At 40.2% G+C, this 24883-nt stretch overlaps 1 protein-coding gene across 3 annotated transcripts in view; it reads right to left on the bottom strand.

Annotated features, from left to right (window-relative positions):
* Positions 1 to 24883, bottom strand: part of PTPRG (protein tyrosine phosphatase receptor type G) — a 708699-nt gene that overhangs the window by 232336 nt on the left and 451480 nt on the right. The window lies entirely within an intron of this gene.

The following is a 24883-nucleotide window of genomic DNA, read 5'->3' as shown; positions in this document are numbered from 1 at the left end:
CACTGTTATCAACAGCTGGCTAGTCAGAGCTAGAAGACAAATGATCTAACCATCCATTTGAACCTTCTGGCCCTTTGAAAGCCCTGAGGGTATGGGAAAATACACACGGTGTCTGTATTTTAGTTTACATTTAGATGAGAAGAAATCTCTGAACAGACACCACTCCCTGAAGACCCAGAGACCTACCCATAATGTAAAATACTAAACACTTCTGACCCCGCTGCAGGTGTGAGCCACATGTCATGCTTGTCTTTCTTACAGCAAACAAATTCATGCCTCCAGAATATTAAGAACCAGCTAGAGAAGTTTCAAATATATGAAATCAAAGCAGTGAAATTCAAAATACAGATAATCACTTACAAATTACTGATTTCCTTTAGAGAGCAATTACATTTATAAATATGAATACAATCTATATTAAACCAAGAAAAATGATATTCAAATGCCTGTCAAGAGTTTGAGGTACCCAGGCAATGCACACTAACACCATTTTTTGTCAAATGGTATTGACACTGGAAAGGCACATAGATTTAAGAGATTCTGGTCTAAAGGGTAGTTTAAAATTAATGTGTGGTATGAGCTGAACTTCCTGGCTATTCTGGGTAGATCCTTTATTCCACCAATAAAGCAATATGCAAATCGGACAAACAGAGTGCAGGCAATTTACAAACATGTAGATACAGGTGAGTATTTTCTTTATGGCAAAAATCTAACACTAAATGGCAATTTCTTTCTTCTTCTTCCCTTTTGTCTTTTCAAATTCAAGCAATAAGGTAATGATGAAAGGCAAACCAAATGTACCATAATATGCAAAGCTTCGCTACTTCTTCTTTTACAGAGAAGTGGTCCCCACTTTTCAGGTCTGTACCTGCCCCAGCCTTCAGATCCTTATGTGTGCATGCATTCCCACCATTACCTTGGTTTACTGGTAAATTATATACTTGGATTACGGTACTAAGTAACACACTACATTCTTCCAAAACACACAAAAGTAGAAGGGAAAATAAACATTGTTTTAAAATATCATGCTATCTTTACCATTTTATAATAATTTATAAAATATATTTCAGGTGAGTTTGATATTTAATGACAAGGGACTGAAAAGCACACATCAAAATTGCCTGGTTCACTTATAATTTGCATGTAAGAGCTGATTAGATCCTTATTAATTTTTACCCATATGGCTGATACAGGCATGCTGATTAATCCACTTGTCTATTTTGGGAGTGGTGGTTTAGTTAAAGCATAACATTAATGCATACATTCACTTTTTTTGGCACACATAGAATGCAGTTGATTGCAATATGCTGAAAGCAATGGAATGCTCATGCAGCTTGCTGCTCCCACCCTTTCCACTGGATACCTGCCACACAAGACATGTGACCTCCTGGCACACAGACCACGTGAAGTTGCTGCTATCATGTAGATGTCAAATATTAATAAAGCGTTCAGGTCCAGGGCAGGCCCCTAGAATTTGAAGAGTTTAACATGATAATCCATGCCTCTAGCTTTGAGAAATTTCAGTTGGTTTGTGGGTATGCTAGAAATAACTTGCATGTGTTATTAGGAAGGCACTTACATTCAGAGTGCTCCTTCCTAGCACACTGGTTCCTCACCCTGGCTGCAGGGCAGGGTCACCAGGAGGCTGCTGAAAGAGCACATTTCTGGGTGCCCATGCCAGAAATGCTGATCATGTCGGTCCAGAGCAGCTGAGCCCAACGAATCCCATGGCACCCAGTAGGACCTAGTACCCCACTGCCTGTCCAATCCAAAATGGAATGAAATGGTAGTGAGACTGTTACTACTTTCTATATCTGGCTCATGGATGACACTTAATAAATAACTTGCTTTATTAATGATCCCAACGCAAAGAATGGCAGCTTGATGTGGAGGCAGGAAACCTGGAGGTGAGCCCCAGTTCTGTCCCTAAGTAGCTCTACGTGCTGCCTGAGACACCTGCGGTTGTTACCCCACCCCTGGTAACTAAGTTCCATTTTTCTTTGGGTCACAATTCCTTCCACACCCTTAGAAGAAAAGTTTCCTATGGAGCTTTGAGCTAGAGGAATGGAAATGTGATCAATTCAGATATAGCAGCAATTAACAGGGACTTTTCAGGCAACAGTCAGAAAGTCTTTTATATTTCATTGGATTTGAACCCAGGAGCATGGAAGCTGCAGCTGCTGGAGGGAAACCCTGGGGACAGGCTGCTTCAGAAAGAAGGGCCAGGCCAAGGAGAGGGGTTCCCGATATCTTACATTTATTATCTTAAATCATTCCCACCCCTGTACTTCTTAGATATGTGAACCACTAAATTTGCACATTGTTCTTAAGTTAAACCGAGATGGAATCTGTAGTTCCCAATTCAAACAACACTAACACAGCTGTGCAAGACACACAGCATCCCTGTTCTACATTTTCCTTCTATAAAAAACAAGGTCACTGGGCTGTCCAGCAAAAACCCTGGCAAGCCTATATTTCTATTATGTTCTACATAAATTAAGAGTGTCGATTTGGGTATACTATTTTTTGTATGATAGATTTATTGTTTTACCTGCTGTACCTCTTTTAACGATTTCCCTGTTTAGGTGCTATCCTTTTCCTGATACTGTTGACATTCACTAAAACACTCAGTAAGCTTAACTTTTCAATCTACTGACAGCTTTAAAGAACTCCTTGGTGCCATTTTAAGGGGATATTCAATTATTTCTAACATTTTCCCGATTTAATACTGTTTTTTGATGTTTTAAATTTTGATGCCCAGCAGAAACAATCCTATAGAAAGCCACATGAAAATTACCTCCTAACACTCCTTTACTTCAACCAACAAGTTTTAGCTGTCCTCAGAATTTATCTGAACAGCTCAGAAATATTCCTCTTCGCTGCTTTTGATTCCCTTTGATCTATCGTGCAGGCTGAGGGCTGCGGAATTCATAAAATGTTCCCCGTGTAAGTTTCACCAATTCTCCCATCAGCATGGTATGGTATACCGAACCCATGCAAGTTCAAGAACAGATTAAATCCTACACATCACTTGGGAAATTACTGAGTAAAGATGCACTTGATTACATGAAACAACAAACACCTCCAAAGTAAACTTTTGTAACTTCCATGTAAATGTATAAAATAGGAGATGTATTATTACCAGGCTGGAACTCTGAAAATTACTTCTAAGCAAACACCTCACTAATTTAGTTGGAAATGGAGAAATTCTATAAGCTGAAACCCATTTTCAAAGCAAAAAGACGCTTGCATAATCTGGGGTAAAACCCTAAAATGGCACACATGTGGTTCATACTGCCTAGATTTGAAATGGACATAAACAGCCTGAGTTCTGAATTAGCTGCAGGATACAAAAGGAGGGCAGTGAAAGAATTTTCTTTTCCCAAATTGTTTTTTAAAAATACTTTTTTAAGGAACCTTCACCTTCTCACTCTGTTTCAAGGTTATCAACATCAAATTTGTGTTCAAGTCTTTTCTCTTTTTTGATATTTCACATTCAGTTCACAAAATATTCAGTTACATACTGTATCCCCTTTGAAAGGCCAGAGAGAAATGGGCAGCAGGCCACTTGTTCAAGCTTATCTCAACCTTCCTTTGCTCAGAGCCTTTAATTAAATGAAAGTTATGTGCCTTCAGTGGACCAGTTTTTGAATTATACATATTCTCCAGCTTTGTTCCTTACAAGAAAGGAAAAAGAACACCTTTACAGAACAAATTAAATATGATGACACAGCAATTATGTGATGCAGGTAACTTGCATGATTCTAGATGGAGAAATAAGGACCACACCACTTTCCTTCAATTTCAGTCTACAGGGGCTTCCTGGCACTAATTTGAAAGGTGTCAAGAAGACAGTAAGTTTACATAAAGTGTTGTCCCTCCTACTGATAACATTACAGTGTCTTCCTACACCTCGACTTCACAAGAAGTGATTAATAGCTATTGTAGTTTTCCACTGAACAGACAGAAGGATTTACTTTCTACCTTTCTTGTCTCCACTTAGTGGTCACAAAATATGTATCTTGAGAGAAATAAGGATGCACTCTAGACTGTTTTGTTTCCCCTTATCCTCATGCCCTAAGAATCAAAGGCAAGGAGAGCAGAAAAGTTACAAACTTCCAAACAAGCAGGTTATAAAACCCATTACCCAGCTGGACCTAAAGAGGTTTGGGGCTGTGTGGAGACACTGTCTCATCTGTGTGTTTTCTCTGATCTTGGGAAACAGCAACATTCACTGCCTTCTTTTCTTTCTTTTAAAAAAAAATTTAAAGCAGGCTTTTTAATAACCTGTATATAAATTCATCTTCTTTTCTACATAAAACTGAATCATTATGTTAACATTATATTAAGTGTGAAACACTCGGGGGTGGCTTGCAGAGGTAAACTGTCTTACTTTCAGCAAGCTTCCAAGGAAAGGAAGTTTAGCTCCCCAACATGAAATACAGTAATTAATGGAGTGTCAGGTTACTAATGCACATGTGAGAAAACATGAGTGAAATTAATTAGTAATGCATCCCACTGTTTTAAGTGCAGACTGTAGCTAAATAGCTGTGCTGGCTATTTTGCATTCATGTACATCTAAATCTGAAATCCAGTTTTAAAAGGCAGGGGAGGGATTGGTAAGGACAGGAAGAGAAAATCTTACTGTATTTATAAACTCAAAGACCTCATGCGATTTCTGTCCAGGGGGAGTGGTCCCACCATCCTGAGGCACGTGCTATCTCTGAGGAACCCAGCATTGACATCCAGCATTGAAGAGAGGAGGAAATGCTTATTTACAAAAGCTGACAGCTTAATGGGGTAGAAAAATCTTATATGAAACTTGAACTTCATGTAAATCTGAAACTGTGAGCAAGGCATTCAGGGAAACTACTTAAATAATAGGAAGTTGGGCACGTGAACCAAGGAATCCAAATATTCCCTGCATTCTGGAAGCTACTTTTAAATCAGCATAGGGCAATTATGTAGAAATTACATGGGGTTGTGTCAGACAGAACATTTTAAACAGGAAGACTATGATTTAAGTTTGAGATAAAGTTTGCAAATTCAGCCGATACAGGTTCTGATTCTGAGCTCTGTTTATGACTCTGGCACTTAGATGCATGGGTAAGTAACCCTGTCCATATGGGATGGTAATATCACCTACTTAGCACATTTGTGAGAATTACGTGACATAATTAGCTCAACACATAATCTTGCACCCAGGTAAGTCCCCAATTAATTATTGGCATATTTTTCCAATGCATACATCAGGTCTAAAATGTTCTTTAAGGAAGGGTCAAAACAATACAGATAAACACTTACCACTAAACTTAAGGATAATTATTCCAAAGATTAAAAAATACATATTCTTCCTTTGAATGAAACCATACCAAGATTTTTGCATGAGAAAACATGACTATTTCAGACACGCATTCTGAAAGTTTGATTTTTTAAAAATCAGCATATAATGATAAGAGACAGAAAGTTCCCCAGGCTGAACATGAAGAAAGGCTTGAACTTAAATCGAAGGTAGCTAATAGGTTCAATCTAGCATGCAAATGCTGCCTACATGGTGTGGCTGCTTGGCTCCAGGCCTCAAGAAGGATTAGGAAATCTATCAGTCTTGCGGGAAAGGAGCCTATAATCGGCCAGGGAGGTCTATCTAGCATGAGCCCAGGAGGGATACTCAAAAGGTATTTGTTATTCCTTCATCATATACTGCTGTTACTCTCCCTAAAAAAAGAAAAGGTCAATGGAAGGTGGACAATCACATGGAAGAGAGAAAAACAGAAGAAATCCTGCAGGGCTCATCCCCACGTGCACCTTCAAAGCACAGATGGGGCAGAGAGGATGAGAACACCCAAGAATATCCTTTGGGGAAACAGCCAGGTGTAATCAATCATCAACATCATCCAATTTATGTCTTGCTCCAATTCCATTCTTACATAATGGGTTATAGCTGGCCTTCTGCAGAAGATTTATAGAGGGGAGAGGGTGCCCAGATGAGGTAACTAGAGCATCCCACAGTTGATAGCTATGGCCTTCAATGACAGCTGGGAGGGGTGGCAGATGGCTTATGCAATCTCCTTTAAGGAAGCTGAGGAAACTGACCACATCTTAAGGAACTGAAGGAGAGTTGACCATGTCCTAATGGAGAATCCAAGACTATGCTGGTCCAGCTGGAGAATTGTCCTTGAAATGCCTGAGCTGAATGGTCACTCAGCTTTTGGCCTTATAGCTTGGTCTTATTAACTCAGTCTCATTTCAAAAATAGTATCTATGACTTAATGCAAAGCTTGCCTTATACTAACAGGTAAAGCTAGAATACAATTTTCAATGGAATACCACTAGGCCTGGAGGGAAGGAGGGGCTCAGAACCATGACTTATATAGGCCATGGCCTACTAAGGCAAGACCTAACATATTTTATTCAAGGTAATGGCTGAAGAATGATGGTAAGTGCGGAGCGACTGTTGCTACTCTACATGGATTAAGGTATTATAACTCATTACTAAGGGCACTTGAAGTGGTATAAAACAACAACAGCTTCCAGGGCTGTGCAATTTACTTACATATGCAATATATATACTTCTGATTTGTAGAGCTGTAAATCTAAATGCTGGACAAAATGAGGTTGGACTCTACATAATTCATATCATTGAAAGAATTTTTTTTTTTAAAGAAAAAGCCCAGTGAGAAAAAAATGCACCAGTTTCCTTTCTGTTTCTTGGCTAGGGGCTATGCAGCTAACTCAATATCAGCTTTGGAGCCTCCAGTGGGTAAATTTAAATTTCCTTCAGATAAATGTTTTCCCAAATGAGAAAATGCTATTTTTAATGAAACCAAATAGCCTTAATTGGTTGTGATGGGAAGTAAACTCAGAGATAAACACCGCATAAATAATTCAAAGCTTTCCATCTGGGGAAATGTCTTCCTGAATTGGATAAAGAATATTCGACCAAAGACAGACTTCACATCATTTGAAAAGTAACAACTGAATCTAACATCCAAACACACAGCTAAGAGTCAAGGTAGCATTCTGAGACTCTTGTAAGTTTCACCAAATGGATACCCTCATCCCCAAACACCCCACCCCCTATTAACAATGAAAGCAAGTTAAAACATTCATCATGGTCACACTCCTTTAACCTCTCCTCTATCACAGTGCCCTTTAATTTAAAATAGTCATTATGTAGAGCCTTGATTAAAAGGATGAGAAAGAAATAGTCCCAAGTTTCCAGGACATACATGATAATAAAATGCATTAAGTATTAATGGCTAAGTAATAAAATAAAAAGTAAATAAAAGTAAAGGAAAAGTAAATAAAAATACAGAAGGGTGATTAATTCCAATAGGTGAAAAAAGAAATCTTAATGGAAGGGCTGGCATTTAGTCTAAGCAATGACATACCTGAAATTAGAAGGATATTAACAACAATATGGTTGCATAACGTTATTATTTTTTCTTTTTTATTAATAGCCACAGCTAAGATTTCAGAAGTATTTACTGCATGTCACCCTGAACTAATGGCTTTAAACACAATAGTCATTTAGTCTTACAACAATCTCAAGAGGTAAGCGTTTTAAAGATGGGGAATAAGAGCTCGGAGAGGTTATGTGACTTGTACAACACTGTTCAGCTAGTAAGGCACAGAGCTGAGAATCTGCATTCATAATCAGATTCCAGCAATTCTGCCTCTGGAAATGGCAAGCGTTTGAATGTTGCTGTTCAAGTAGAAAGATTCCAGAGAAAGGTGTGAAGAAGAGTAACAGGTGCTCACTGGCAGGTGCAGGGTGCTGGCTCCATGATCACTGTGAACAATTACCCTCCGAACACCTTATGCAAGACATTGGAAACTTTCCACCTCACCCTTCCATGTTGCTTCTAGTTTTCTGCACGTATAACCATCTTCACTGAGCCACAATGATTTTGGAAAAAGCTGTCCTGTTTTCTAATGGCCTCTGATGGAGATTTTAAAACTTTATTTCACTGACAATTTTGTTATCTCTTTCATGTATTTTCTTTCTACGTTACAACCACCCCTTTGGGCAGAGGTTGGCCTTTTACTTTCTGAACTCCATGAGAAGCTATCATAATCCCAATAATAAAACTAAGAGAACTTTAGAAAAAAAATCAGGCCATGATGAAAGTTCATTTTCCTATACCTCAGTCAAGATGCCCTAAATTCTAAATCCCAATTTTCTGAATTTTAAACTTAACACCAAAAAAGACCTTTAAAAACAGAAGACAACATCTTACCTGCTCTTTAAAAACTAAAAAATAAAACCCTTTCCCTCATTGTTGTCATTATTCCCTCATGTGAAGGGGTCTACAGTAATGGCATAAGGGAACAATTTTAATTGTATTATCCCAAGGCAGATAATAAAATAAATACTGCTACATTAAAATTACTCTGAAATAAGCAGAATAGTTAGAAGGCAAGACACTGGAGTCTGTCTACATATAGACTTGACGATGCAAAGTAAATATTGAAGCCGAATAAAAAAATATATTGGACTCCCTTGTATTTATTTATATAATCTTATGAGCTCAAATTAAACAGACTAGGAAAATAAGTTTTGCTTTTCTTTATGTCTTCTGTCATTAAAAAAGAAAATTTTAAGCTGATGAACTTATTAACTCCACTTAGCCTAACAACCTCCTTGACACATGTTGTTCAACAACCGAAAAAGTACACCCTAAAGAGTACTTTCATATTGGAAGTTTATTGTAACTACAGAGTAGTTAATTATCGGTAAGTAGAGGATTTGACCCTTTAAGATGCAGATCAACTGGTAAAAGGTCACATCCCTAATTCCTTATACTGTGCTCCCTGACACAGTGGTTCTGATGTGCAAATATGACACAAGTTCATTCAAGCAAGGCAACTAGTATTTACAGAGCACCTAGCTTGTGCCAAGGCGTGTAGCTAAAGGCTGAGCACACAGCCACGGACATCTACAGGAAGCACTCACGTCCCTGGAAGCTCATGGTGTCAAGATAAAGAGAGAAGAAAACAAGCACTTCCAGCACAATGTGACAGAGGCTAGGAAAGAAATGAAAATGCCACAGTTAGACTTAGGACAGGCAAGGAAGTAGGGAGCTGGAGGCCCAAAGGCTCCTAGGACGAAGGAATTAGATGACACCCAGAGGCTAATTAATAGTAAAGACTGGCTGTGTGAGGTAGGGGAGCAGAGAGAAGAAAGTCATAAGTAAAGAAACATCATGCTTAGGGACCAATAATATTAAAAGGCACCAGACAAACTAAATATAGAAAGGGTTTCAGCATAAAGACATACTTTAGAAATCATGTCTTCAAACGTGGACAGTGAACCACCCTGGGACTTGTTCTGAAGGCAAATGGTCACGTGGGACCCACCTTCAGAGCCCAGGTTTCCTCCACACCAGTCCTTGGGCATGGCTTTTAGGAGAGGCCGTGTTCGTGCTGGAGGCACTGTCTACAACTCTGCCTCCACAACTTTAGGGGAAGCTCCAGGCCAAATTTGCCCATCTCTGAGTTTACCTCAAGTCCTAGGAGCTCCAGAAGTAACTGGCATGCCAGCTGTGCCAGATTTTCAGCGACACCTCAGAGGCAGCACACAGAGTGGTCAAGAGCTAAGGCAGGTCTGGGTTCTGACCTCAGCTCACCATTTCCTGGGTTAAAGCTGTGGGTAAACTAAAGCCTGTCTGTTCGAGAGGGATGATGGTAATACAGAACTAAGAAGAGGCTACGAGGGTTAAAAAGAGATAATGCAGGCAAAGTACTCAGCACTGTGCCAATGACATGGAAACAACACAGAACTACCATCACCATCACCATCACCACCACCACCACCTCTATCCGTAGCTGCAACTGTTACCATGACAACTGTTACCACCCAAGTCATATCTGGGCAGAAAGGTCTAGTGGAAGATTTTTCAGACAGAAATAAGAAGTTTCTTTGAACTCATTGCTTTAATCTAAGAGAATCCCTCAGAATTTCAAATGGGGGAGGGATGAATAAAGGCCAAAAAGTTACTTCTTAGCACAGTGGTAAATCTGAATATCTGTAGGGAGAGACTGTGGAGAATTTCCCTGCATTACAAATGGGAGGATACGCAAGGTCATCCTCAATCCTTTGTCAAATTCAGGCTGAGGGTCCTGTATGTTTCCAGAATTCACAAATGGTGTCATCTCAACCTTCTGACACCAATCCACTCACACACAGGAAAATATGCTGGTGCTACAACAGAAGAAACAACATTCTGTGTTCTGAATTTATCAAATTTGGCATCTGAAGAGGCTTCTAAGTCTCCAAATCAATCCTTATCTGGAGCAATCCTGCAAAAAATTAACTCTGCTATTCAATTGCACACACAAAAAATAGACAGTAAATATTTAATGAACTTAATATCTGTGGGTGCTTCCATATGCATCAGCTAATATAATTCTCCAAACACCACAAGAACGACATGTTACTGTACTACCCACAATTTACAGAGGAAGAGTCTGACATACGAGAGGTTAAGTGTCTTGACACACTTACTCAGCAAAATGGGCAGAGCCAGGCCTCAAAGCTTGATGTGTCCAACATAATCACCTGTGCCTAATCTCTACATCTGTCTCCTGCAGCTTGGCAACCCCAGCACTCTGCCTAAGTAAGCCTCCCAATCAGTCTACCCATGAGAACCATGTGCAAAATTATTGAAACTAGTACTCTTATATGCAGAGCGCACACCTTAGGTCTGTGAGCTCTACACTACAGAGGCCTAGAACGAAGCTCTCTCAAAATAGAAATCAAGGTGTGGACCAGGCTCAACTTCATGTCATGGAGCAAAGTCTGAACTTCTGTACTTTACTACCCTATGTCCACTTTAAAACTCTACTCCTGAGAACCATGTGCAGATACAAATAAACTGTGAAGAGAGACTGACTTATCTGTAATGTCTCAGAGCTTCTGTGGGAAAAGAAATTGTACGTCTTAATCATTACCCACAGCACATTCCCCAAAGTTGCTAATGCGAGATAAATATCTCTTATCAAGTGTGCCTTTGTGTTTGGCATCTTTAACCTTAAAACTGGTATTTGGGGAGAAACTGTTTCCAATTTGTGAAACTTGGAACCCACTTTGGTGTATGAAATATAAATATGCTTAGAAAATAAAAACACTTTCTTCTTATGTTCATTAGGAAGAGTCTTTCAAAATTTAGAAGCAATCCTTATATTATGTTTTATACACAGATGCACCAAGAAGCTATAAAGGGGACTTTTTAAATATTAAAGACTTGAAGATGGTTGTCAGCTGGAAAAGTAACACCCTATAAAAAACACTTAACACTGAAAACCATCAGAAACCAACAATTTCTTATTTAATCTATTTAATGTCAAGCGTGTCTCGCTGAGTAGAGTAACTTTTTAAAATATTTAACATGCTGATCTAACAGTGGGGGGAGAAGACAAGCGCCTTAACTATCACAAAGCAAAGGCGCCAAGTATTTACAGCTGTGCTGGCAGCAGACCGGGTGGGGGGGGGCGGTTATAATGCATATTTAAGGCTCACCAGCTGTGGGAGTCCCTATGCAGCTGATTACCCAAAACGTATTCTGAAATCAATTTAACACACAGCCACATTTGTTTAACCATCATCTATGAAATTAATTGCCCAGGATGGCAAATAAGAGTTCTGTATACAGACTGTCTTCCAATCTAGCAAAAAGTGGGGCTGAAGTTTAAATTTGTGTACAAGACCATGATTTGCCTTACGTGAAGAAAAATGTGGGACGAACACCAAAGTCTTTGGAAAAACCTTTTATGCTTTCAGGTTGCTATTACTCGTCGTCTTTCCACAATTTTATTAGTGGAAAAGAGATTTTTTTTCCCTCATTGCATGAAAACACTGATTCTCACCAGATATGGTAAGGAACTTTCCAAAAGTTTCTAACTAATTTTTTTTTACACCAGTAGTACAAATAAAGACATCTACTCTTTTTCTCTTCTTCTTCTTTCTTTCTCTCTCTCTCTCTCTCATTCACACACACACACACACACACACATACACACACACCTGTCTCTTTCAATTATGCTAATAATTTTGGTAACTAAGAAATAAGGCAATTATTAACTGGGTAAATTATAACACATTTAACCAAATGATATGAAAAAACTACACTAAGTGCTACAAATGTATTTCAGTGTGTTTTTATGATTTTGAAGGGATGTCTGCATCACACACCAAAGGATATGTATTAAGAGACTTTTGGAGAGAAAAGGAAAAACAAAAATCTCTTTCCTGTTAAAAATTGCACACCTTACAACAGACTGTTTCATTTGCTCTACAAAACAAACCCATAAGGCAATTATCCCCATTTAGCAGCAGGTCAGGAATTAGGCTAACAACGGTTAAATAACTTGTCCAAACAATAATCTGAACGTGAGTAAAGTACTGTCTGTCTGACTTCACACTCACAGTACTATGGACTGAATGTTTGTGTGCCCCCCTGCCCCATTCATATGTTGAAGCCCTAACCCTCAAAGAAATGATGGCTGGTGAAGATGAGATCTGTGGGAATAATTAGGAATAGATGCCGGGAGGGTAAGGCTCTCAAGTGCTCTTATAAGGCGATGAGCTTGCTCTCTCTGTCCTAGTGCATAAAGTAGACATCAAGCGAGCAAACAGGGAAATAGCTGTTACCAGAAGCTAAGAGACGAGGCTGCAGTAGGAAATTCATCTTGCCAGTACCTTGACTTTGGACTTCCCAGCCTCCTGAACTGTGAGCAATAAATTTCTGTTTGTCAAGCCACCTGGTCCCTGGTATTGTTGTGACAGCCCAACACTCAGTCACAGCTGCACAGTTCCTAGGTGGATCAGAAGTCTGACCAGAGAGGAAGACTTTCATTTTGGCACTTGAGGGTAGGTCCGTGTAGCCTGGGCATCTCAACCAGAGGTTCTCAAACAGGAATGGCCTTGCCCCCAAAGTACATTTAGCAGTATCTGGAGACACTTTTGATTGTCAAAACTTAGAAGGGGTGCTACTGGCACCAAGGAGCAGAAGCCAAGGATGCTACTAGACATCCCACAAATCACAGGACTGTGCTCCACAAAACAGAATGAACTGGCCCAAAATGTCAGCATTGTTAAGTTTCAGAATCCCTGCTCTGAAGCGCCACCTGGCATGTAACAGGTGCTCAATAAACAAACACCTGCATGAATTCCATGGGTACTTATTGAGCACCGACTGTGCAAGACACCAGCAGTGTATACAAAGAAAAAACGGGTACTGGTCCTTCTCTGAGTGTGTACATATTCAGCACAAGGACATAAATTTCCCAGAAACACTGACCAATTTTAGAAACAGGCATAACCTCTCCAGGTTTTTAGGGAAAGGAGACATCCACACAGAAAGGGCACATGGACAAGGAGAGTTAGTCTAAAGGTAAGAGGTGAGGAATGGAGATGCTAATTAGAACATCTAAAACAAATTCCATCAACCCTATAACCTTTCATCATGCCAAAAAAAAAGCTTAACTGGATATAATTAAATATATTCTTGCATGCTCTCTGTAGCCAGGCTGCCTGTATTCCCACCCTGATGCCATCATTTAACTGGTTGTGAGTGCTAGGGATCACTACATTAACCACTCGTGGCCTTAGTTTCCACATCTGGAAACTGAAGGAAAAAAAGCGCTTCTCTGATAAGGTAAGATGAGATAATGCGCTCAAAGATGATTATCATTAGGTAATTACCATTACTGGCTTCTGTACTTTAGGGAACACTACAAGTGCAGTACTGAGAGGGTGGTGGGAAGTAATGGCAAATTAAACAGGAGTTATCTGAGAGCAGAGCTATTCACTTGCATGTGTCATCCCCCAGGCACAACAAAGAGGAATGGACTATGCCCCAGAGGCCCGATGATTTGCTCATGGCCATTTAATCATAGGATGGTGCAAATTACCCAGCATTTGTCTTCAGGCTTGCACGTTACATAGCTACTGCTTTTCTTGTTGTTTATTTACATTGTTTCTTTTAGACTAAAGTCTCAGTAAAACTGCTCTGGGGACATTTTTATCTTTTTCCTTCCCAAGAAGTTGCATATGTAAGTGCACCATTAGAATTGAAACAGGTCAGTGAATCATACTGAATGCCACTAAAAGTGAGGCAAAGCATGCCCAATGCCAACATTCTCCATTTGCTTAACTCTTGAATAGATTTTTTTAAAACTTTGTTTTATTTTTTTTACATATTATATTGATTGTGCTGTTGCAGCTGTCCCAATTTTTCTTCTTTTGCTGCCCAGTCAGTACCCCCCACTCCCTCAGGCAATCTTTCTACCTTTGTTCACGTTCATGAGTCATATGTATCAGTTCTTTGGCTACTCCATTTCCTATACTGTACTTTACCTTCTCATGACTATTCTGTGACTGCCTATTTGTACTTCTTAATCCTCTCATCTCCTCACCCATTCCCCCACACCCCTCCCATCTGGTAATCATCAAAAACACTCTCCATATCCATGTTTCTGTCTCTGGTCCTCTTGTTCACTTAGTTTTTTTAGATTCAACTGTTGATAACTATGTGTTTGTTGCCAGTTTATCATTCATAGTTTTGATCTTCTTTTTCTTAAATAAGTCCCTTTAACATTTCATATAATAATGCTTTGGTGATGATGAACTCCTTTAGTTTTTCCTAGTTTGAGAAGCTCTTCATCTGCCCTTCTACTCTAAATTATATTTTTGCTGCGTAGAGCAATTTTGGCTATAGGTCCCTGCTTTTCATGACTTTGACTATTTCTTGCCAATCCCTTCTAGCCTGCAAAGTTTCTTTTGAAAAATCGGCTGATAGCCTTATTAGAACTCCCTTGTAGGTAACTAACTGCTTTTCTCTTGCTGTTTTTAAGAGTCTCTCTTTATGTTTAACCTTTGGCATTTTAGTTATGATTTGTCTTGGCGTGGTCCTGTTTACATCAACTAGGCTTACAGTATTTGTCCCATGCTGGTGTTTACTTGAGGCTCCACTCCACCCAACTTACAGGCTGCCCCCAGCCCTCCTACCTCTGGTTAAGAAACCCCAGGCCCAGCATTAGAAGCAGCTAGCTTTAGATCACAGTTTGACTCTACCCGGGAACCTCCAAGCCCAGTACAAATAGAAGCCATCTGCAGATTGCTTTGTAGCTCATCACGCTAGGTGGCCCTGGGAGGAACAGAGGTGGTAGCTGATCCTTACGTGCACCACCTGGGAAACCCCAGGGCCTGCACACCTAGTGGAGAACTATAGACCATGTCAGAGCCCCACCATCCTGTGCTGACACAGATAATCCTCCATGGAGGGTGGAGGTGGGTGGTCTGTGGTCACAGCCAATTCTTGCAGCTGACTGGCCTGGGTAAATCCCTCCCACAGGCCTGCCAACCACAATCAAAGCTCAACTACAAGAGCAGGGTGTACTCAGCCCACATGGAGGGTATACCTTGAGTATCCAGTTTGGGTAATAGGGGAGGCTGTGCCACTGGACCCTACAGGACACACTACCAAGACAGGGAGTAATTAATACACAGAAACAAGCATGGGAGGCTGCCAAAATGAGGAGACAAAGAATCATGGTCCAAATGAAAGAACAGAACAAAACTCCAGAAAAAGAACTAGACAAAATGGAGATAAGCAATCTAACAGAGGCAGATGCAAGGAACTCAGTGAGTACACTTCAACAGCATAAAAAGAGGCAGGCAGAAATGAAGTATATACTAATGGACATGAACAAATTAACAGGGAATCAATTTTAGAGTGGATGAAGGGGAGAATCAAATCAGTGATATGGAACATAAGGAAACAAAAACAACCAAGCAGAACAACAAGAAGGAGAAAGAATCCAAAAAAAAACAAGAACAGTGTGAGGAGTCTCTGGGGCAAACACAAGTGTACCAACATTCACATCATAGGGGTACCAGAAGGAGAAGAGAAAGAAAAGAAATTGGAAATGTTTGAAAAAATAATAGACAAAAACTTCCCTGATAGGAATGGATTTCATGACAAAGTGTAAACATCACATGTAGATGTCACATTCTGAAATCTACAAAGTTGATCCAATTCCCAGTGGAGTGAGGCGTGGCAGGAGGGTCAGCCAAGATCCTCAAATCATGTCAGGGCATGGACAGAAGAAAAGAGCATTCAGAAGTTAGAAAGAACAAACAAAAAGCATTTTTAGTGTCTGATAACTCAGAATCTGTTATTTTCCAATATAATTGATTGACTTAGCCAAACTAATCTAGAATTCCCTGTGTGAGTTCTGAGACATTCCAGATCAGACTCACCTTTCAAGGCTTTGCTTCAATGTCACTCTGTATGAGGCCTTTTGAAGCTGAACCCCCACCCCCAACAGATCCATGGCTAAACTGATTTCCTTTCGTCTACCCCATTTTTCTCCAAACACTTGCCACCTTTCTAAAAGATAATTTATAATGTGTTTTGGTCTGTCTTCCTCTTGCTAGATAAATTCTATAATGCCAAGAATTTTCATCTATTCACTGATATATCATTCCAAGTACATAGATGGTGTTTGGCATACAGAAAGTACTTGATAGTGTGTTGAATACAACACTGAATTCACGTGACATGAATCCTTCACTCCTAAAGTGTATAGTTAAAAATTAACATTGCTGCCACCAACTGAGGGACATGCATGTACAAACAACGTGAGGCTGCAATATTATCCAGTGCCCGAGAGAACAGCTACTCTCAGCAAGGATTACAGCTAAAATGAGGAATTTCTCATTGGATGCACTAGCCAAGTTTCCACCTAGAAGCTACAGCTCCTCCATTAGAGAATGATAAATGTCACTGTCATAATCAGACATTTCCCATGGTTTTCAATGTGCTGACTTTTATGCCGAAAGCCAATGCATTAATAAAGCAATTGAGGGAGTAGGATTATAAGTCTATGAATGTCAGTGGCAAGGTTTCACGTATGTCACTTGCAATAATAAAGGATTTCAGAGAAAGTGCTGGGGACTGGGCAGGGCAGGATTACTTGTATTCTTTTTAATAGAGGATAGTGAAGACAAAAGCAAAAGCAAATAAATGAGAAAAAGGAAGGCAAATTCAATTAATCATTACCCTGCTGACACTTTAATGCATTATTGTTACAATTACTCTGAAATGTCCTAGAAGAATCTTTATATCTCTTCACCCCACCCCACCCCATCTCATCCCATCCATTTTTCAGGGCAAGAAAGCTGAACTGCAAACTTTTCGATTGGCTTCACATTTGGAGAAGCCATCTCCCTGTTTCCAGGTGTTGCTAAGATTTTTTAAGTATCAGGTTTGTCTGATGACCAGGAATGCATATCATTCTATTTCAGCTTTGACTCATGCTTAGAGAAAAAGTCTTCAAATGCCAAGTCCAAAAACAGTGCCATTTTCAAGCTCCAGGCAGAGCCCTAATGTTCAGATTTTGAATTTAAATTTACCCCAGTGTTTTGCTGTTTTGATCTCGTGACACTAACTTACTCAGAGGCCAGGGGGCTGCTCAGTGGAGCCCACAGTGCTGGGGCCCCTGTCCTGCCTCAGAATGTTTAATATTCTCATCCGTCACCTGAATCAATACAGCACAGCCCTACTCCCCAAGAGGGAGCTGTGGACGAGGATAGCCACATGCACTAGGTTAATTTAAAAGTAACAGAGTGAGATTGCTCCCATTACATTTATCGAACCACTCCTCTAGTGACAGGCTACTCTGGAGGCCACATTCACTGCAGACCATCGTGGGGACACCCAGCAAAGCCATGGTGTTGATTTTATTTTACAATCATTCATAGTTTTCTTCTGAGGCAATGGGTATTTTCGAACTTGCTTTTAGGGGAGAGGGTGCTGACTTAGTAATGCTATAACTCCTTTCTCTCAATCACTTGACTAGTCTGGTCACCATCACAACAGAAATCTATACCAACTGTTAAGAATCTTAAAAAACAGCTACTGCTAAGTAGGTGTAACTCTGACAAACCGGGAAGACTAGAAGAGGGGCTTGAAAGACAACCTACCGAGAGATAAAGCTGGAGCAGCTACCTTTCAAAGACCCCAACATCAGGCCTCACAGAAGAAGCCACTCCAGGGTCTGAACCACAGCGACATTTCTCAGTGCATTTCTCAGTGCCACTTCCCAGCGGGGTTGCCCGGGGCTGGTGACTTTGCCTTTTTTGTACCTCAGTTTCGTCATGTAATGTACATGGAGACAATACTGTCACCGTTGGGGGCCTGTGAGAATGAAAATACTCCACATGCTCAGCACATACTGAGCACTCGGCACACTAACTTATATTCTCATTTTCTCAATGAGAATCATCAATTAACAAGAGGGTCCCTGGAAACTTCAAGGGTAGTCAAAGTGGTTGTTACCAAATTTTCGCCCTTTTCTCCCCCCTCCCTCCCTAATTTGCATTTACTCAAAAAAGTACAGGGGACAGTGAGTATTAACAGGGACCCTATATCTCAGCACTGAATTGAGAGGAAAGGCTTCCTCCAAAAGTGACACATGAAGCGAGATGTTTAAAAAATGGAGGAACCTGCTCTGAGGTAGAAGTGTAGATCTGAAGGTCCTGGGGCAGGAAGAGGCAAGGCCATCTGAAAGGAAAAGGTCTTTGAAAGTGGAGCAGCGAGAACAGGGAAAGAGTATTTGCAGATGTAGCTGGGGCGAGGGGCAGGGGCGGGGTCATGCACACGTGATACTTTTATAGGATGCTTATGCCAGCATGTGACAGGCAAAATGAACATCCACTGTGAGATTGGAACAAGATGAACTCATCATGTCTCTAGCTTAGAACTAGGTCAGTCATTCAACCATTTCAATATTATCTTGCAGGAGAGAATTTATAGATAAGTCTGTGCAAATTCTGCCATCTGATTGCCCTTAGCATTAATAGTTCTGCCTGACAAAACCAACTGCCCCGGCCTAACACTCCACTTTTAAGTCTCTTACACATGAAGAGGCGTCATGAGTTTCCACTGATCTGAAATTAAAATTTCTACCCATAAAAATATATTTAGATCCAAGGCTACATGTCACTTCTGAAATCTTGTCATTTAAATCACGTTAGGCGTTGAATGAGATATAGGTGAAATTCAACTTTCACTGCATTTTAGTCTCGATCATGGCGAATTTATAACCCAGGAATAAATCTTGCTGTCAAGGAAAATGTCTTCACTAAATCAGATTTGTTGCTTCCCTCTTTCCTTCAGTACTTTTGTAAAATTGGAATGTTCTTCATAAAATCCAGTTGTTTCATTCCTTCCTGGGCCACGAAATGTCTATTGGCATTGCCAATTTAGCCACTGGAAACTTCAGAATTCCTGTAATGGTGTATTCAGTATTCAGGTTTGTTCAGCAAACGGATGGAGTGTTGGGTATTTCTATTTAAATCTACACTTATTGTTGACTAAATCTAAATAAAGCAAATGACTGAGAAAAAGGTCACCAATATGTTTTCTTGTAGCTGACTTCCCTCACAGTCCTCATCCTCACATGACCTGGAGGGAACACCTCACGATGTCTATGGTGCCTGCATTTCTCAAAACAAATGTGTCCCTTGCCTTGTGTGATCACAGGTTTTCTTTGCACTTCTCCAGCTATTTCCTTCAGTCTTCTCTACAGACCCCTCTTCCCCTAGGCATCTCCTGAAGGCTGCTGTGACTCTCGGCTCAGGGTGACCAGTTCTCACTCAAGCCAGCTCCTCCTAGTCACTCTTTTCATCACAAAGGCATTAACTTCCGCATGCATGCTCACACCCCTCAAACCTTTATTTCCAGTGCAGACTTCTCTCCTGAGCAGCAGATCCATCTAAACAATTGGTTTGTTAGACACTTCCAACTCAATGCTCCCTGTATATCTAGTACAGAATGCCCCCTCACTGGGGTGGCCGACTCAATGAAGCACGGCCTTGGACCCAGCTGTGCAAACCAAAAGCCTTCACATCATCTATCTTCTATTCGCTCCAGCACAAGTACTTACCACCTTCATTTCCCAAATGTCCCTCATTTCAGTCCCCTACTGTCCCTGGCCCCTGGCCCTGACAGATCTAGAAAAATAACCATCATCACTTACTGTTGTAACTTCAGGAGCCTCCTGGGGCGACCTCGGCCTGTAGGCCTCCTCAATCTATTCGCTGGTCTGCAGGACAGTCCCAGTCACTGTCTGATAGGTAACCCTGGTCACACCACTCTCCTTCAGAATACTTGCAAGCATTTCTCATTCCCCTTAGGATAAAATCCTAACTCATTACTGCCATGTCCTTTGACAACACCACTAGTCTTTTCTCTTAGTATGCTTTAACTCGGTCCATTAGCTGTCCCAAACTTTTTCCTCAAATGTGCCATTTATTTCCTAAACTCTGGGCCTTGACATGCTGTTCCCTGAACACACCTTTCCCCAGGCCCCTGATACAATTCTTCTAAATTCTTTAGGTTTCAGGGAATATGGAACTCATCTCAGGAAGTGGTCCCTCAGCTTTTAGGCTGGGTAGATGACTCAGCTAATTTTCTGCCAGCATAGCCTGTAGTCACCTGTGGTGCTCTAACCACAGTCAGCAATACTAGTTGTGCTTTCTGCACCTCGCAGGGAGACTGCATACACTCAGAGCTCAATACCCCTTTGCTGACTGTTACAAAGGCAGTTGGGTCCATCTGAATTCCTGTCCCATTCCAGAAGTGAATCAGCCTTCCTCGCCAATGAAGTCAAGGACAATTCTTCGTCTTGTTCAGACTTTGCATAATTAGTCCATTATGGACACTCACACCATCTCCTCAGATTTATCTGCAACTCAACATTCTTCACTTCATACTGTTTGCTGTTCTTTAACTGTACATGAGTGCATCTCACTTCCCAAACTGAATGCCATGATTTATGAATCCCTCACCATTCCAAGACCTAAGCCTCCTCCATATTCACTTGAAAGTCAACTGATTGACCAATGACAACATTTCCAGTAAAAGCCTAATTCTCTGTACCCGTAATTATGAAACATGCTCAAGCTGATTAATACTCATTTAACCACAATTCTATAATAAATCCCTAGGCTGATAGTCTTAACTTATAAAAATGTTGTATCATTTATTAAAAATAATAATTCATCTTATGTATAGTTGTCCTCATACCTACTTCCAATAATTCCCTAAAGCAATGTTTCAACTAGACTGCTTTTATAAGTAATTTATGAGGATTTTGACAAATTGACATTAGGTTACATGTAAATATCAATAACAAAAAACTGTAATAAACATTTTTGATAATGTGTCAAAATGTACTTAGATAAGTATAAAACGTGACTTAAGTTAAAAAATTACAGGGAAAAATTTGCTTTCTTTTCAGAGCTATGAGTATATTTAGAACACGTATCTGCATAAAGTTAAACCTGTGTTTGGATACACATGATTTCACTAAAAGCCTCATGCCGTTTAAAGCTGAAGTCAATCAGAATACCCAAGTGATTGAAGTAAATTGTAAACAATTTACTCATCAAACCTATATCCTTTAACAGTAATGTAAGACTAATCATGTAAGCAATTTATAAAGCCATTCAACCAGAGCGAGAAAATGCAAGCTGGAAAATCCGATGGGACAATGCCTTATGACAGGTGGAAGGTGGCCAGCAAGAGGAAATGCAATGAGTTATTTAAGGAACGTTACTCTTGCATGGGATTCATAATTCACATTTTATCATCATCTATAAAAAAGTCTAAAGTAAATGCAAGGTCTTATGAAGGAAGACCTGATCTCACCAAATAAATGGGAGGGGATGTGTCTGAGTGTATGCATTTTCCCTTTTTCACCTCTACCCCTTTCAGCACAATGAGAACAGAAACTGACTAGCTGGGATAAGAGGCGGTTTGAAGGTCATCCACGTTGTAGTCAATTTGCCTCAGATTTTAATTTATGTGTTTTTAAAATGTGGACAGCATCCAGATGGTAAGTTTTCCAACAGAGATGGATAAATTAATAAATAAATAACCCAGGCATCCCTTTAGAGGACACGCTGTTATTCTGACTTGTTCATAAATAATACTGAGTGTTTTAGCCTTGTTTAAGGGCATGCTAGGAATGTGAATTGTAGCTAGGACACCTCTGGTCACCTTTTGATAATGAGCCCATCTTTAAATAATAGACACCTTTCTCTTTTGTTTTAGAAGGCAAATCTAAAACTTCTGAACATGGGAGATAGATCTGTGTGAACAAAGTAAAAAGCAGTGTCCCCAAATAGACTCTAACTCAGACCCATGAATCACGCTTACAATCCATGTCCAGATGATTACAGGGAGACCACCACTCTTGAGATAGGTAAATAGGTACCTCTTGCAGAGGTAAACATGCACACGTCCTTAGTGCACGAGAGAAGGGACATTTTAGGGACTAGCCAGCCCCTTTTACTCTAGAAACACCCACACAGAGAATCACTGGTTCAGGTCCTAGTCTGCCATATTTGTTCCCTCCAGCATGGCCACAGTCACCTGGACCAGGTATGGACCACCTGACCACTGGGCCAATCAAGTAGGTTTCTTTTCTGGGTCTTTGGCAATAGGCTGGAAGGACTGTTGGCATTATCTATAATCTACAAATTTGAAAAGTATTGGGAACTAGAATATATCACACTGACTGCGTGAACCTGTTTATATAGAAGGTACAAAAGTAGCAACCAGGAAGACGCAAACAGAAGCTGAAGATGGACAGAAAGCTTTCTGTCCACTTGCCAGCCCCTTTCTAGCCACATTAGTGTCCTTGAGTTCTGAGACACTCCTATATCTTTATAAGAAACTCTCCTTAGGCTGACTTGAGTTGCTTTCTGTTTAATGCAACCCTTGAGTATTAACAAAGCTAAAATATACGACAATATTCTGCTTCTAGGTTGTGACATGACTTCGCTTTTTGGTGGCTACTAGGCAACATAACATAATATGGCAGTGAGCTTGATTATGCATAGGAAGGTATGCACAGATTTGGAAATGCAATTATAATACCTCAGCGTCCTGTTTCTGTTTGAACTAAAAAATTTTCTTCTGCCTGAATTAACAACAGACTCAACGAAACCACATATTTAATAATGTGTTTGGTCATGCATTTCAGTTTTATTTGGAATCAGAAACACTTGTCTCCTAGAATATGACATATTAAACTATTAAAAATGTATAGTCAGTAATTAGTGTATCATTGCTAGAAACACAAGAATGTTTTTCAGTCTAATGTGGATGTCATCACAGAAAGGTCATTTTGAAAGAACTCTGTATAATATTTTTAAATGCATTTCTTTTAACAGGATATTAAAAGTGGTACCTTTAAAAGTGGTTCACCTTTCTATGGAGATTGCTTTCTTCCCCTTCAAAATGAAGAACCATGCAGATTCTGGCTTCCAGTAAACCACTGTCTCATCCTTTCGGTAATTAATGGATGCTTTGATAGCAAGAAATCCTAATGAACATTTTTCAAGCCTTAACTGTGGGCTGGGCTCACTCACACATAGCACATCTATAAAGACCTGGGGAATAAATAACGTGAGCTGCAAACACTTCCCAGAGCATTTGGGTACCAACCAGATTTCCAGCAAGGGATGTGCTTTTTTTTATATATATCATAACAATGAAAATTACTGAGACAAAAAAATGTGCCTCTCTTCTAACCCCTGGCCTTGTCTTATAGATGAACACACACATTTCCCAGATGATCATTTAGCAAATCCTTTTTTAAAAAATCACATTGGCTCTGAGGCACAGTTTTTTGATGGTTTTGAAAATCTCTGCTCATGAAGTAAAGTTTATTTCTTTGGTGCAGCCTGTGACTAGGTTAAAATCTGATTAAACTAGCCTACAGGTAAATTTTGTCAGCTACTTGGCTTAAAATATGAGCCAGCACTGGAAAATATTTGGAGAAATTTAATTTAGCATGGTAGAGACTTTTTCAGGTAAGAGACAAATTATTTTTAAGCAGACACTTGCTTTTAGGCAAGATTCTGCATGTCCAACATCCTGGCTGCTGAGTGGGGATCTGAAGAGCTGGTTTACTTGAATGTAAGCTTGTTGGGTAGAATCTGCATTTTCCAGGGGAGTGGGTTGGGGAGAGGTGGTGTCAGGAGGCTGTGGCTCTGAAGCAGAAGTAAAGCAGCCAGTCACACCTCTATGGCCAGAAGCAGAATGAAGTCCAGGCAGTGGAGGCCGGTTAAAGGGGGGCTACTGAAGACAGTGAGGGCTGCATGGAATGCAGACTTCCCTGCCCACACAATGTTCCTCAGGCCCAGAAAGGAAGTCTTCTCTGCCCTATTTATGAGTGATTTTTTAACTTTCTGCAGAAAAACAATTTTGAATGAACACAATGAGCACCATTCCCCAATTAGCCTAATAAAGAGCCACTGGGGGAAAAGCACTACAAAAAAGGGAAAAAGAAAATTTAAATAGTAAGGGGCCCCCTCTTTTCATTAATACCTATGCTGACTTGAAATGATTACTGATCTTGTTTTGACTCATTAGTTGTAACAACAATAAAACCAACAAAACACAATAATTGTTACTGTTTATTTGCCCATACATCTGGCACCCCGTCAAATACCATCAACACATATTTGTTGATCGTTGTTTTATATAACAATCTCCTAAATAGGATTTTCATGCCCATTTTTAAGATGAGAAAACTAAGGCTTACAGAAGTAAAGTTACATGCCCAGCGCACACAGGCAGGAGTGAAGGGGCTGGCATCTACACCTAGGCCCACAGTCTGAGTTCCTATCCTAGGCACTGGCCACGTTACTCTTGGTGCCTCTGAGATGAGCGCAAAGGCAGTGCCTCTGGGAGCCATAATACTTTAAGGAGTTTCAGAAGTCACACACATGTAGTTATAAGGGCTGTCTAGGAAGTAAAATACATGGTCAAGAAGCTAATATAAAAAATTTTTGTCCAAATAC

Source organism: Phyllostomus discolor, chromosome 7 (assembly GCF_004126475.2).
Source record: "Phyllostomus discolor isolate MPI-MPIP mPhyDis1 chromosome 7, mPhyDis1.pri.v3, whole genome shotgun sequence".
Classification (NCBI taxonomy): Eukaryota; Metazoa; Chordata; class Mammalia; order Chiroptera; family Phyllostomidae; genus Phyllostomus; species Phyllostomus discolor.
This window is presented reverse-complemented; position numbering and strand designations above follow the sequence as displayed.